The sequence below is a fragment of the Ambystoma mexicanum genome, chromosome 11 (genome assembly GCF_040938575.1).
Source record: "Ambystoma mexicanum isolate Mex_15411 chromosome 11, UKY_AmexF1_1, whole genome shotgun sequence".
In the NCBI taxonomy this organism is placed as follows: Eukaryota; Metazoa; Chordata; class Amphibia; order Caudata; family Ambystomatidae; genus Ambystoma; species Ambystoma mexicanum.
This window is the reverse complement of record NC_090934.1, coordinates 549,777,434-549,794,093: the sequence shown is the minus strand read 5'-3', so window position 1 is coordinate 549,794,093 and position 16,660 is coordinate 549,777,434. Positions and strand designations below refer to the sequence as shown.

Genomic DNA, 16,660 nt, shown 5'->3' with positions numbered 1-16,660 from the left:
AGAATACGCCTCAGCCCGTTACAGTAAAACAGATGCAGATGTTTCTGGGGCTCTAACAATTGTAGGTCCTGGATCTTTGACTACTCTAGTAACACAAGGCCCCTACTTCAAGCACTTAAGGAAGCACAAAAGGAGAAGGGTCCAATAAAATGATATGGGGAAATGAAAACATGTTTCCGAAAACTCAAGACTGCGATCAGTAACACTCCAGTTTCGGCGACCCCGAATTACCAGAAACCGTTTTTTCTATTTTCACTTACAGGTGGAAAGGTAATGACAGCGGTCCTGGGTCATAACTCACTAGGTCACAAACTCTTGACTAACTATAGCAGGCTTTTAGATTCAGTTATGCAAGGTCAGATCCTTTGTGAACAAGCTCTAGCGGCAGCGGTCTATGTGATACAAAAGTGTTCAACCATTACTATGGGCTAGCCGGTGACATATGAGGAGCATGCAGGATTTGCAGTCTTGGAAAACTGTAAACCAACTTTGGCAATCCAAAGATCATCAGGGTATGAAGTTATTTTGTCAAATGCTTCCATACATCCGATAAGGTGTGACCTAGTCAATCCAGCAACATTTTTAACCGAACCAATGAAACCCGACGACATTGTCCACGACTGTGCAACATGAGGGAGAAGGGGAACAGCGGACAAATGTTAAAGACACTGGTGAGAGGCACACTGGAGCAGCTGTTTTAAGTCTTGTGGATAGGGAATACCAGGTTGGAGTTGCGAGGAAGGCATGGTATCAACAGTAGACACAGACACAAAAATAAGCAAGTTTTCAAAACCTTTATTTTGTAATGTCAAAGAGTTGGGAGAATTCCTAACTGGCCCTGACTCTATAATAGGAGTAGCCTCTACCATTAAACAAAAGAAAACAAGTCCAAGTCAATCTAGTCAAATACATTGTCTGTGTTAAAAATGTAACCTTGCCCTCACTCTTAAATAACAAATGTGAAAATGGAATATGCTTCAAAAGAAAATAGTGTTTCAAAAGGAAAGTCAAAATGGGTTTCATAAGCATGTGACCACTACCTTCCCCACGTTCAAGGCACGGGTTATCAGGAGTTACGAAAAGGATTGGTAGATGGCACAGTTCTCAATGTGGCACACGTTGGCTTGCTGGTACGATTAAACAGTTCATTCTTGGGCATCAAGCGTTTCTAAGTTCAAAACAGTTTCTTTAGGCTTCTTTGCCCTGAATCAAAGATAGAGTTCAACATTCTCAAATAGGCCCCTCAGGTTTCCCTTACCTAAGTCTTGGTCTTTCGCACTTTCATTTTGGTACAATTTACTCCAGCTTCCCTCGTTAGGGATCGAGCCTGCCTTTGCTCTTTAGAGTTCACTTTGTAATTCTTACAGGTTTCCATCGTTTGGCCTCAAGCTTCGTCATTCCCTTTCTTTATAACACTTTCACTAAGACTTCCACTCAGTCAGTCTCAAGCCGCCTTTTATTTTCACTTTATGACTCTGGTTCAAAATGTTCACTTTGTAAGGTTCCCTTCCCCACGTTTCTTCTCGTAAGCTCATTAGCGTCGAAGACTTTCAAAACTGCACAGTTTTTAGATACTTCCATGCATGACCACTTTGACGTCCCGTTCAATATAATTCACAGTTCACACGTGATTTGTCAACTTTCATAGGCTTCCCTCGGCTGAGCTCACGCCTTCCATTTCTTTGTTATCAAACCTCTTACAAAATATTTCACAGCTTTCTTTTCTTTAGCCTCGCGCTACAGTTCAAACAAATTTCACAGAGACTTTCGATAATGCGATTCACCTCCACAGGACCACTCTTATCTTGTAATAACTTGCATTGCTTTTAACAATCAAATCCTTTTTCACGCGATTATCATTCGTGCAACTTTCGCTTGACAGAGTTTCAGTTGCTTGCAACACAAACCAGACTTGTTTCATCGGGTAACTCACCTGTTGTGTTTATATCAGTTCTTTCTTCTTCGCCTTGAAAGGTCTTTATCAACGACTCCTCTGCTCCTCCCCAACTCTGTCGTTCACCCGGGAGGGGAACAGGCAACCTTAGAATACTTCAAAAGGAAGGCTCTCCATATGGTTGGCCTAACTTTGCAAACCCTTAGGGCCTCTTGGAAATACGGTTAGTTCGCCTGGCTTTCTTTCGCTCCTCTCAGCATTCAAACAGCCCCTTGTCCTTCTGATTTTCGCAGCCTGGTTTGCAGCAGCTCAGGAAGAGCTGTTCCTTCTCGTACCTAGCCGCGCTCAAAGTGTGCCTGTGTGCTCCACCTTTTATGCTCACATGGATAGCTAATGTATGGCAGGTGTGTGTTATTGAAACTGCGTGCCTGACCCTGCCTGGCCTCATTAATGGGACAGGGCCATTGCAAAGTGCTAGGGATAATCTTCATAGCCTCATTCCTCATTGTCTTCAGCTCAATCGCTTTGTCAGCATAGAGAGGGTAAGGATCATGGGAATTGCAGTGTCCCAGAAAATAGGTAGGGATAGGGGTTTGATAGTGGTTAGGAAAAGGGGGATACCATGGTGTCACCATTGGGTGACCGTCCCTCACTCCCTCACTTGTCCGCCCCAGGGTTGGGATGCAAGAGTAATGGCCATTGCCTGGCTACCTGAGTTTGGGATCCCCGAGGATTAGGTTGTGAAACACAATCTGGTTTTTCACAGAGTGGAGAAACGAGCAACTACATTACCCGTCACATCTGTCTCGACAACAAATAACAACAGAACTCCAGGAGGAGTTGTTTATACCAAACATTCACAAACGAGTAAGTAGGTTTGTAAGGAATGTTATAGTTTGTAAAGGATTCAATCCTGGTAACACCATGAAAGCAGTGAATGGGGTAATAACCCAGCCCTTTCAGAGAACTTACCAATTTTGTCAATATGATACAGAAGTGTTAAATTTCAAGGTGGGGTTGCTTGGTGTGCCAGCTAGAATGGGCTCTGCGCCATATATACGGTTCTGATCTCTTAAGTGTTGCAGATGCACAACGATTGAAGAAAAGAGGTCAAGCCCCAGCCTCTTGTATTATCACAGAAGGGTAGTTGTCCTCACACAATAACTTCTGCGCCACACAATTGTACTTAATTGAAGTTTCAATTTATTTGAAATATACCCACATTGTTGCAATGCTGATCTGAAAACAAAAATGCCCTTTCAGATAACATGTGTTTAGAGACCACAAGTGTCTTTCTCAAATTAAGGCCAATTTAGCACTGCATAATTTGCCAAAAGAAAACACCAACCACGTTTTTTTTGTTTTTCAGAAGGGAAAGAATTATGTGATACATAATTCATTGGTCAGTCATGGACCCATTCCATTCCAAATCACACAAATGTATCAAACGAAACCATGAAAATGATATAAATTAAATCCCAGATAAAAACAGGAGGGGGGATACGGGAGGGTGGAGCAAGGGAGGAGACGAAGACGAAGATAAAGACTTGGCAGAGGATTGGGAAAAGAACCTCAATTCAAGTTCCACGAATAAGCTAAACATTTTGATAGAACATGCCACCAGAGAAAAAAAACGAGCCACTGAACAAATTGATTTAATTAAAAAAGAGATCTCGGAAGCACAAGCATTAGAAGTCACTTAAGAGAAGAATTATAAAAAGATGCATGAAATTCTAAAAGAATAACAGGATGAGATCAAAATACGCAAAGTATGCAAGTTTTATCGAGGTGAACGAGACTAGGGTTTATACCTTTCATATAATCAATTGCCCAAACCATCATCAAAGGAAAGTATCCCAAACACCTCCCCGGGAAGTGCATACGTTGAGTTAGATTTTGACAAAGAGGATGTAGGAGAACCAGACAAGAACACAGAAGGATCTGGATTCCTGCATCAAATCCGAATATTCAAAGAAGGATCAAGAATTGTGAACACCAAGAAGGTCCATTTTCAATTGAATACCAAAACAAACCCTCAACCTGCTTTACCAGGAGGAGAGGAAGGAGGAGGGGCAATAGATTGCGGAAACCGAGAGGCCCTGGAAGATTAAGGGAGACTGAAACGGGCGAGTGCTCGAATAGCGGCAGAAACCAAGAAGTAAATAATCTTGTCTTGAACCTTTAATCTAAAACTTTAGCCGAAGTGGAAACCAGTCTGTTTAATAAAGGCTTGTCGCTCGTACCATCATGTAAATACAATCATATACAAGCCCAAATTGACCTCTAGGTTTGTGCACAAGCTAAAATTGAAAACATTTTTTGCAACTCAAACAATACAATTTGGTCCAGTTGACAAACAACCCACTCCAAGTGGACTAACAATACAAGATATTGAAAATATTCATCTCCTTAGATCGCTGGAATCGGAAGATCTTGAAATTCATGAAACTCTTGACAAATTAAGTATCAAAACATTAGGCATTATGAATGAAACAATGAAACCCAGATCAAAATTCACGCCACAACAGGCACAAGAAAACCTGATTGATGCCTTTTACAAAGTGGTACAAACCGACATTAATACAATATTTGAAGAACGACAGATAAAAACAAAAAAAGACGAAAAAGATCCAATCAATCAATGAGAAATTTAACACCAGAAGAACGCAAAGCATTGGACAATCTTAAAATGGACAATACCATAGTTATAAAAGAAGCTGACAAAGAGGGCAAGATCATAATTATGGACAGAGAAGACTATATATTGATGGCCCTGAATCATCTTAGAACACCCTCATGCTATCAAGAACTTCAATTAACCCTACATTGGAATTCAAAAACAGGCTGTCAGAACAAATCAATACATTGTAACGGAAAGGTCTTACCACTGCAGAGGAAAAAACATACTTATCAGTACAACATCCCACGGTACCCACCATCTACTTTTTGACGAAAGTGCACAAGTCCTTCAATAAGATACTGGAAGGAAGTCCCATTGTGAGTGGGATTGGATGGATAACAGACCGAATTTGTGAATTTATCGACAATGTACTACGCCCCCGAGTGCCTAAAACCAAAGCATTCATCAGAGATTCAACAAACGTAATTCAGATTCTTGAAACAGTACACTGGAAATCCAATTATAAATTGGTAACCTGGGACATCCAAGCGTTTTACACTTCGATTAAACATGATTCAGCCATAAAAACATTGGACTATACATTTTAGGAAGAGTCTGTTTCGTATTATCAATATATAACAATGCTAAATGAAATGTTGACTGCGAGCTTGGAATATAATAATAATAATAATAATAATTAGGCTTTTATATAGCGCTACAAACCCTCAGGTATCCGAGCGCTGCTTATTATTACCCACGGTGTGTGGTGCTCATTTATCGACCTCGGAAGGATGAAAGGCTGAGTTTGGCCCCGCCGGGATTCGAACCTGCGTTAACAGGCTCTGCACGGGTGTCAAAGCGAGCGCTCTACTCGCTGTGCCACTTGACCGGCTATAACATCTTTTTATTTGACAATACCTACTATCAACAAAAAAGAGGTGTGGCTATGGGTGTGAAATATGCCCCTGCTCTAGCCAATCTTTTCATGGACATGTTTGAAGAGACAAGAGTGTACAAGGACCAATTTTATTCAGATCATGTTGTACTATGGGTCCGATTCATTGATGACGTGCGGTTTATCTGGGACGGAACTGAACACCACATTACACGCATCAAGCAGACACCATAATGCAGTCAAGAACAATATTCCCAAAGGAGAATTCATAAGGGCCAGGAGAAACTATGCGAATACTGAAGTTTTTCAACAAGAATGTCGGTTGCTCACAAGAAGGTTCAGACAAAGAGGATACAATATGAAATGTATCCAAGAAGCTCATGAAAAAGCCAAACAAATCCTGAGCCAACAAACACTCACCTCCAACAGAGAAAAACGAACAGGAAAATAAATGGTACGATACATCACTACTTTTTGTGTCAATAACTATGAAATCAATACATTTCTCTCCAAGAATTGGCATCTTCTTAAATTGGATCAACATCCTTGAACCTTTCATAGACGACAAACCTAAAATTATCTTCAGGAGAGCAAAAACGTTGAAAATGACACTTAGTCCATCATTGCTTCAAACAATAAGAACAGAAACCACAGGAACATGGTTACCAGCAATACCGACAGGTTTCATGAAATGTGGAACATGTGGAGTATGTAAATTTGCACACTCTAGCACACAAATATTTACTGACGCATATGGGATTTCATCAAGAGCGACAAATTGTAGAACTAAATATGTTGTATACGCAATCATCTGTACATGTCAACCTATTTACATCAGCAGCACGATAAGGAAATTGAGAACAAGAATTTGTGAACATTTCTCTGGAATTGGCAGCCAAGATGTATCTCTGCCTCTTGCCCAACAATGGCAATTACACCATCAATTAGAAGATAAACAAAACCTCAAATTCATTGGCTTAAAGAAAATAACACTGGGAAGAAGAGGGGGGGAAACAAAGAATTGCTGCTTCGCCAAGCAGAGATTCGACTAATCTGCCAATTCCGTTCAATCGACTTTGGATTAAACAAAGACAATGAAATGACATTTTCTATAATCAAGTCATTTTATCACATATGAGCTAATGACGGATACATTACAACTCATGGTTACACAATATTGTACTGTATTGGTGAAATTGCACAGAGGTTTTGCAATTAGACAAAACCCATGAGTACAGTGTCTAAATTAGATTTTTACTTTACTTGTATTGACTCATGATGTACTGGCAATGTGGTGCATGGCCACTGCACTTTATATAAGTACATGTGAAGAAGAATGTTTAAAATGTGTACAGCTAACAAAATGTGTTCTTTGACTATAAAATGTAAAAACGGATGCAATATGAGAATTACCATATCAGCATCTTGCTAAGTGAACTTGCACAGTGCACTAAATATGTGCCCTTTTGAGTATAAAACGCAAAAACGGGTGCAATAGGAGAATTACCATATCAGCATCTCGCCATTGGATCAATTATGCATTTTTATTATTTTTTCTATTTTTATATTTATTTATATTTTCATATACGGACTTGACTCTTCTGATGTGACACAAATAATTAATCAGGTCCCACGTGGAGGACTAGATACACCCAATGTAGTACTCAGACTTAAATAGAAAGTCCAATCTTCCATTACCTATTAACCAATACATATGAACCGCACACCACGAAACTTGCCCTACGTTTTTGTAGCACTAGCATTTATCACAGTTCTTCCATACTGCTATTAAACAATTGGTGAGGTTGGGCTGCAATACGTATAACATAATAGCCCAAAATATGTTGCTCACGAATGGGAGCATGACACAAGGCAGCAAACACTGTAGAAGGACAACAGACTTTACTATAGTAACGGTCTACACGGCACAAACTTTTCTAATCTTGCAGAGCCAACGTGAGGAGACGGAGTATAACATTTTGCGGTAAGCCCTTAGAGAGCTGCGAGTTCCTTGAACACGTAGATAATGGGGCTGTCGCACTCGGAATGAATAAATTGAGGTGACAGAAATGATTGAATATTTACGTCCACGTAAGCCTGATGCGCAAGTTAAAGAAGAATTACTTTAAAAATCACAGGGACTACAAATGCGACTGACCCCGCTATTAATGTAAAAATGAAAGACAATGCGCCACATATGGAAAATGATTATTTGAGAACAACCCATTTGTATGAGAAGACAAAAACACATCGGAATCTAATAAAAATATTCATGTATCAATGACGTAAAATACCATGGGGTGGTGAGACTGTATTTGACTCACCCAAAGTGAACATATTCTATTACAGAAGGGTTTTGCCTCTATGATCATTATCTCCACTGAATTTGTACCAAACGTTATCCGACAGTAGGTAAGGTATACAAACCGAGCACTCAGCTCCTTTAACTACTGCCCTGTAGCATGTGGAAATGGCACTGGATTTACATTTTTTCCTGACCGTACTAAACATAAATCAGTTAAGTAACAATAGATAAACTAACAAGAGTTAATTTACCTTCAGTGCATGAACCGGGTGAATACTGTCAAAAGGGGTAAACTGGACACAATATATATTTTCAGAAATCCAGCTCTTGAATCGCATAAGTGAACCACAGAAACAGATTAATTACACACCTTTGTGATATAGGACACCTCCTGACTATTTGGAACGCTTAATCAGCAAATGGTATGCATGTTTAAGCTGACTTTGTTTATCTATGTCTCTTTGGTTTTCCTTAACCGCCCTTGCTCCACCCTCCCATATCCACCCCTCCTGTTTTTATCTGGCATTTAATTTCTATAATTTTCATGGTTTTGTTTGATACATTTATATGTGATTTGGAATTGAAATGGGTCCATGACTGACCAATTAATTATGTTTCACACATGGGTGATATTTTAATTTATAATTCTTTCCCTTCTGAAAAACAAAAATAAATGGTTGGTGTTTTCTTTTGGCAAATTATGCAGTGCTAAATTGGCCCCGATTTGAAAAAGACAATTGTGGAGTTGAAACAAGTGTTAGCGGAAAGGGCATTTTTGTTTTCAGATCAGCATTGAAACAATGTGGATATATTTATCAGAAAGGGCATTTTTGTTTTCAGATCACCATTGAAACAATGTGGACATATTTCAAATAAATTGAAACTTCAGTTAAGTACAGTTGTGTGGCGCAGAAGTTATTGTGGGAGGACAGCTACCCTTCTATGATACAGAAGTGTATTAACTTTAGGTATTTGATTGTAATTTTAGGTCCATTTTACCGATGGCTTGCAGTTGGTCCCTGGGTGCACCCGGACGCAAAATCAGCAGCACAATTTTTGGTGAGGGTAGTATTTCCACGGTGGGGAATATGTAAGGGCCTGAGATCAGATAATGGAACCCATTTTTTTAATGGATTATTTGTTATGTTAAAGTTTCCTTATACCGCGCACTTTCACCACCTGCATGGTCCCTTGGCGCGCTGGAGAATCAGATGGTGAGGGGGATGTAAATTAGTAAGACTGAGCGGGAGAAAAGAGCAAGAAAGCTGCAATTTGCTGTTGGCAGCTTCAATTCAGTTTACACCGTTTACTGAGATTAGGTGTATTTTTCAGTTAGTAGCCGTCATGTGCTGTTGCACAAGTCTATGTGTGGTTTGTTTTGTTGTTGCGGTATAGTGAAGAGTGTTTGGTTTGTTGTGCTGTAGAGGTATGGCTGTATTTGGTTGAGATGTTGAGAGGTGTAGGCAGAGGGAGGGAGTTTTGTTTTAGTATAGTTTGTTAGTGACGCACTATCTAGAGGTGATGCATGTTACTCTTCCCAATTCTATCTGTATGTGGCGCAAGGCTAATCTACACCATTAACTCTAAATGTGAGGCAAGCTAATCTTCATAATTCCCTCTAGAAGTAACGCAAGGCTAATCTTCACCATTCTATCTAGATGTGACGCAAGACTAATCTTCACAATTCACTCTAAATGTGGTGCATGCTAATCTTTGCAGTTCTAACTAGGGGTGACCCCAGGCTAAATTTCATATTGCTATTCAAATGTGAGGTAAGGCTAATCTTCACAATTCATTCTAAAAGTGAGGCAAGCTAACCTTCACAATTCTATCTAGATGTGGTGCAAGGCTGGTCCACAGAGCTCTGCCCCATCCAAAAACTGTCCGGCTAACTAAAAGAGGCTAGATGCAGAATATGGCCAAGTAACCCAGTTAGGCTGGATGCAGAATATGGTCACCTTACATAATGATGCAGATACAAAATGGAAACCTTTTGCAATTGAGTTAAATGCCAAATGTGGGTTATTAGCAGAAATAGGATAAATGCCGGACAAAGTGAGATATTAGGTAATGAGTGATGTGGTAGTTTGAGATACAGTAATGGGTGTACCTCCCACCTACACCACTCTTAGCTTATCTGTCGCTGCTGGTTGACGGCTACAGGCTTCTCAGGCAAACACGGTCTGGAGCAGCTTCTTCAGAAGCTGCCCTTTGCCTTGGAGCCCTTAACTGGGGGGGCTGCCCGGGCAGAGAGGCTGCCACAGGGGGTGTTAGGGGGAAACAGCCAATCAAAGGGGCGGGGGAAGAGGTCGCACAGGTGTGGCAGAGACCGCTAGAAAGACTGAAAAAAAGATGGGGAAAAACCTTCAGAAATGGAGGTGCAAAAATAAGCAGGGGAATGGAGGGGCAAAACGAGCAGAAAAGCAGAGCAATGGACGGGCAAAAATTAGCAGGAAATCAGGGGAATGGAGGAGCTAAACGGGCAGGAAAGCAGGGGAATGGAGGAGCAAAAACTATCAGGAACGCAGGGGAATGGAGGGGCAAGATTACATCACTTCTGGGGATCAAGCACAGGTTGTGCTCGGTGTATCACCTACAAGCAACAGGTATAGTAGAAATACTTAATGGTTAGCTTAAAATGCATTTGTCCAAATAGTGAATTGCGAAAATGTTGGTTGCATTGTCTTCCACTGGCCCCGTTTTACTTACAAAATTAGCCAGGGAAAGATCAACACCTCAGCGCTCATGAGGTGGTGACGGGCTGTAGATTGTATACATCAATCTTACCCGCGCGCACAGGTTCAGGCACACAAGTCAACAGAGATTCTTGGAAAGGGTTTGGGGAATACCTTAAGGCCTTAACCAAGAGCATCAGAATTGTGCCTTCACAGGTTACAGCACCAGATTAGCAAGCAACAGGAAAAGACAGTGTGTGGGAGCGAGGGGCAAGCAGGCCCCTCTCTGCCTTCACTTCTCAGTACAAAGCTTGGACCAAGTGCCTCCAGTAGTGGGTTAGCCCCTTGCCCTTATGCGATGCTAACTTTGGGTTACATTCGCGTAGATGGGACCTCTGAGCAGGACACAGGGCATCCATTTTTTGTACCCCCTTTTCGACTCCATCTTGGTGACCAGGCCTCACTGCCATAGTACAAAATGCTTCTCTCTTTCCCCGCAGCAGCCAGGCTCAGAGCACACAGCCCCCACCCTCATTCCCACTCAGCTTGGAAAACTCTGCGGCTCCATTCTCACGCTGAAGCAGGAGGTATTTGCAACAACTAATAAATGTATCACATCTTCCTCTGAGATCACTGTCCTGCATGTGAACCAGCATGAACAAAGCACATAGCTCGTTCATCTCCACAAAACGTGTCCTTGCCCCGCACCCTCGCCAATGGAAACTTACTGCCATTCTGACCCTGTGTCCCTGCAAGATATTCCTTTCATGTGCCAGACCGCTGACCATGCCATGAGGCCCACCCAACAGACCCCCAACTAAGATTAGACCCCTGCTGCAGTATATCGTGCATAATACTAACAAATGCCACATACCTGAGATTCTTGTGAGACTAACCCCACAGTTCAATGAGAGTATTATAGTGGCCAAGACCCTTAAACCTGTGACCTGTATAACCCAAATGTTATAATGATATAGACACCTGTGTGATTTGTATAGTGACATGATAAACTACTGAGGGTCTTTTGATCAACCATTATTTAGTGCATGTATTATTTAGAATGTATTCATTAGCTTAGATAGTGACCACCCTGCTTCACGGCGACCTGACCTTCACCCATTCGGAGCACAGATATCTGACGTCCATCCTCCCGCCAACCAAGCAACCAACCAGGAGGAAGAGATGATGCCCACACCTAAGACACCACCCTGGCTGACCAATCCGGGTCCAACGTAGCATCATATGTTAGATATGACAATGTGCCTATATAATGTGATGTAACATTAACTTGGTCAGAGCGCTCGCAGAGATATAGATAAACTTTTCCATGAACTCTCGCAGCCTGCTCTCTTTTGCCTTATTCTCTGTCCGGGGAGTGTCTGTTTTATTTGTCTTGCACGTGTGAGACAGGGAGGGCACAAACAACAGCAAGGAACAAGAAGATTGGCAGCAACCATTGCTACTCGTCGGGGACTCCATCTATGTGCGTTTCTTTGTTCGCTGCTGGAATGAACAGCGTTTCCATGGGCCACAGAGTGATTTTGCTACATCGACTGTAGTCAAAGTGGAGGGCAACAAGAATCGGATCCACGTCCATGATGTGTGAAGGGACACTGGAGTCCCTCCACTGACACCAAGGGAAGAGCAGTGCTAAAATAATAAGTGCGCCCTAGGGAATCGCAGTTTATGCCAGTGGAAAGGGGGGAGAGCACAAAGATCAAGAATTGTTATTCAGACGGTAAAACAAATGAATGCGTGTACAAATGTGCATGAGAATGTGTAGATGTATTTCTCTCTTGATTTCTGTGGTATTTGTTTTTAATGGCAGGAATGTAAATGGTTCTGAGTTATTAAGCCCTATCGTGATCGTCACCATAGGAGCTGGGTCCTGAAATCCCGCACCCACCGACAGGTTGTTGAGCGATGACCACCATTCGAGGTCCACTCTCATGGAATCCAGAATCAATATCAGCTTGGAATCCGGGTCCACCGCCTGACAGCAGGAACTCTGGGTCCGTCTCATCTTGAGACGAGCAAGAGGAAGAGCCAGCAAACACGAGGCCATGAGGCCCAGAAGCCTCTGGACCCACCAGGCTGACATGCTCTCCGACTGTGCAAACATCTGACACGTGGCTAACAGATCCGCCATTCTGTCCCCGGTCAGGTACACCCTGCAGTTGATCCCGTTCCAGAGAAAACCCAGGAAAATCAGGTCCTGAGAGACCGTCATGGAAGAATTCCGCCAGTTCACCGACAGCCCAAGATGGAACAGGAGCTGAAGGAGAGACTGGAGATTGCCCGCTGCTGCCAGCAGACAAGGGCTGCGTAAGAGCCAGTCGTCCAAATATGGATACACATGAATACCCTGGAGACAAAGATGGGCCGCAATCACCAACATCATCTTTGTGAAAACACGCGGCGCCGAGCTGAGGCCAAAAGGAAGCACTCGAAACTGGAAGTGCTCCTCTCCCAAAGAGAAGCGGAGATATCTCCTGTGTGCGTTCCAAATCAGGATATGCATGTACACATACTGAAAATCCACCACGCTGAGCTAATCGCCCATCTGCAAGGAAGAGTGTATCTGGCTGGGCGTGATCATCTTGAATTTCTCTTGGGGTAGGAAAAGATTGAACTGGGAAAGGTCTAGGATGGTGCGCAGGCCAGCCTGGTTGGGTTTGGGCACCGAAAACAGCCGGGGGTAAAAGCCCTCTCCTCCCTCCCCAAGTGGAACGGGTTCCACAGCTCTGAGGTCCCGAAGTTTCTGAACCTCGGCTTTGAGGGAGGGAGAGCCAGACAGCTGAAAAGGAGGGTTGAGGGGTGGGGTAGGGGTAAGCGGGAGCCCACCCGAGCGACTGACAAGACCCATCTGTCTTCGGTGATGGTCTGCCACGCCTCCCAATGAGACGCAATGTGTCCTCCCACCGGGGCCTCGTGCGAGCGCGGAAAACCCTCATTTAGTAGGTTTATCGGTGGCGGTGCCACCTGAACCTGAGGAGGAGTCTGATGAGCGGGAGAAAAACCGCGTCCGTTGCCTATGGCGGTTGTTCCCCGCAGGGGTATCCACTCTGCGAGATTTTCGGTCGAGGAAGCCCCTAAAGCCAGAGGAAGGTCGACTTCGCGACAACAGTCTCTGGGTTTTGAAAGGAGCCTTAACCAGGACAGACAAGGACTTAGCTGTCTGAATACTATCCTTCGTCTTGGTGAGCTCTACATCTGTTGTAGAATGAAAGAGCTCCAAATCAATGGTGCCGACCCTGCAGGCAACTAAACATTGTGCGGAAGAGGCATCCGAGCGTTCCAGTCGTAAACTGGCCGATAAGGATGCGCACAAGGGACTATGTCCACCCAAGGGACCAAGCCCTACACCTGAGGCCGAGGGCGTAGTTGCAGGGGTAGCACCCAAATTGGCTGCCGCGGTCGTGGTGGGAACGGGCGCCATTTTGTCCTCATCTGAGGGGAACTGCGGCACTTGAGGAAGTGAGGCAGGGGTCCCCGTCGATGGATCAGGGGTCTTAACTTTAGCCTTAACATAAGGGACCTCGGTAGAGCCGGTACTGTGAGGCCTGGAATGTTTTTGTGACATACCAACCACCAAATTAGCCTTCGAAGGAAGGACCTCGGCACTGCCGGTAAAAGAAGAACTTTGCTTCTTTGCCCCCTCAACAGATCCAGTGTCGCCGCAAGAGCGGGAACGGTGAGAACCAGCTTTCACCGACAAGGCCTTGCCAGGCGTCTCAGAACTGTTGGTAGCTTTAGCCTCTGGACGGGGGACCTCAGACCCAGGTCCGGTAACAGCCGTATCTGCGCGGGCCTTGAACATCCATTCGGTGACAGCAAGCCCACCCAAGGCCTCGGGGCGCACCCCGGTCTTATTTTTGAGGGAAGCCGACAGGGGCCTCGGAGCGTGCTTCGGTATCCACAGGCCCCTTACGGAGACCCTCGGAGAAAACTCCGGTATAATTATTAGGCCCAATTGGCACCTCAGAGCGAACCCCGGTGACAGAGCGATCAACGCCCCTCCCGGCCCGAGAGGAACCTGGAAAGGTATCCCCTGGCCGGGGTGCTCTGAAATGTAAAGAACTTACTGGGCGTTTTTTCTTCTCGTCAATGAACGCCTGAAAATGTGAAGGAGGAGTTTGTCGGAACACCTCCTCCCACCGCTCCAACCGACGTTGAAGTGCATGGACCGAAAGGGAGTCGCAGTAAAAACAGGAATCCCAACGGTGATCCGGACCCAAGCACTCTAAGCAAAGAGGATGGGTATCCGCCCTCGCGAAATGACAGTGACACAATGAACAGTCTGGAAAGTCAAGTTTGAACAACAGACAGACTAGTACACGATCGCTAGTGAGAGCCAGAGAGGAAAAAGGGAAGAAAACCTTCCGAGGATGCAAGTGCGTCCAGTCCCGAACGAGCGGAGAAAAAGACTGATGGGTGATGCGTGTGGCGGAGCTAAGGGGGGCAGGGTTACGGCCGCGTGCCTGGCCCCACACAGAAAAAGAGGAAGGACACATTTTTTAATTTTATTTTTTTTTGGATGCTTTTTACAAAGTGCTCCGGTCCCGTCCCACAGGATGGAGAGATGTCCCATAAGTATGGAGGAAAGGGGACGGGACGTAGGAGTAATAGATTTTGTAAATAATTACAATTTAGAAACAGTAAATGGTGCACAGAGCTTCGCAGCAGATAATATATGATATCATCATATGAAGATGGTGGGGGAGAGAGAGTGACAATCATGTTGTATCTGCTCTCTCTCTGGTGTCCCTAGATAATTTATTCCTGAGGAGGTAGGCAATATGTAGTAGCTTCTATCCTATCAGTCAAAGAAGAATGTTTAATATCAGATGGGGATATAACAGAAGAATGTCCGTTGAATGCAAAGAGTACAGTGCAATCTTGAAGGACTTATTGTGAACAATAAATGGGAGCAAGGCATGAAGAGCTGCAGAGCAGGAGGGTTGGTGGTACTCTCTGAAGAATGGGGGGCACAAAAAAACCTAGTATTTGGAAAAAAATATGTGAACTTTTTGACATGGCTCTAAGAGCCATAGAAACCTGTTAAGATCCAGTTACTTAAATTGTTTTCTCTGTGTTTTAAGGGTTTAAGGGTGATGGCACAGTGCCTGTAGGCATGAATCGAAACTGCATCTTCACACTTCGCAGATCTGGCTGGACGAATGACAACACTTCTTGACTTGTTCTGGTCCTGCAGACCTTTTTCCTACAAGCAGTTACCTCTGGACTGGCGAGGCAATTGCAGTCTCACCACCATGCACATGCATGTGCCCATCTTTGTGGCTCCCCAGAGCTACCCGAGACTTGCAAATTGAAAATCTGAGTCTACATTTGTGCCCCTCTATCCACCGTGCCCTTTGCATCCCTTGTGCCATCAGATATGGACAATCCAAGGACTTTACAGATTTTCAGAGAAACAGACTCCTTGAAACAATCAAGGTCAAACTATATTTCATCAGCATCCACAAAGGCTCTTATCAACATTCCTGACAAATGTTGACTTTTAAGCCGGACCAAGACATTTTTCACTTCCCTTTTGGCCCTGGTGTACAAACTTTGGTGAACTCTAAATGGTTGCAAATTGTTTGATACAAGTAATTCATCTGAATCAGCATTTAGTGTAATTAAAGAGGAACGCAGGGCCTTGAGGCTCGTAGCATTGAAAAATCGATATATCCTCGACCTGCACAAGGGAGGGCCATGAAGAGGGAGGCAGAAATTACTGATTACTTTTAACTTTTTTTCTTGGGTGCCCTCGTGAATTAGCATAACTTTAAGATTCTTGTACCTATTTTTGCCTTTTTCTTAATTATCTTTAGTTCCAGTCAACTATGTCTATGGTGCTGCTCTGCCCAAATGCCTAGAACCACCAGTATGATGATCGTGACCCTGTCTAAGGCTAGGGCCACTGACATTTCATCCCATATGGGTACTCAAACTGATTCTGAAATAAGTGCAGGGGTGGTCTTGTATCCCTCACCAGGTTGGGGAGAATGTGTAGAACAACAGGTAGACTGCGAATCTAGTTGAAGAGCGAATTGGGATTGTCCATTGGAGGAGTAGGGTCACGGTGGGACCAGTATGAGAAATGGCTCTGAGGTTTCATTCTGCAAAAAAGGTGAGATTGGTAAATTGGAAATTGGTTTGTTAGTTAATGTATTAACTAAAAGGGGAATTTTGGGGTAGTTAATAAAGGTCCCACAGGTCAAGAGAAGTTTGAAATGTGCACACCATATTGGGGGCTGGGGTGACA

The 16,660-nt window shown here is 43.8% G+C and overlaps 1 protein-coding gene across 9 annotated transcripts in view; it reads right to left on the bottom strand.

Moving 5' to 3' along the window:
- APIP (APAF1 interacting protein) overlaps window positions 1-16,660 on the bottom strand; it is a 1,110,572-nt gene that overhangs the window by 244,668 nt on the left and 849,244 nt on the right. The gene's annotated exons all lie outside the window — the stretch shown is intronic.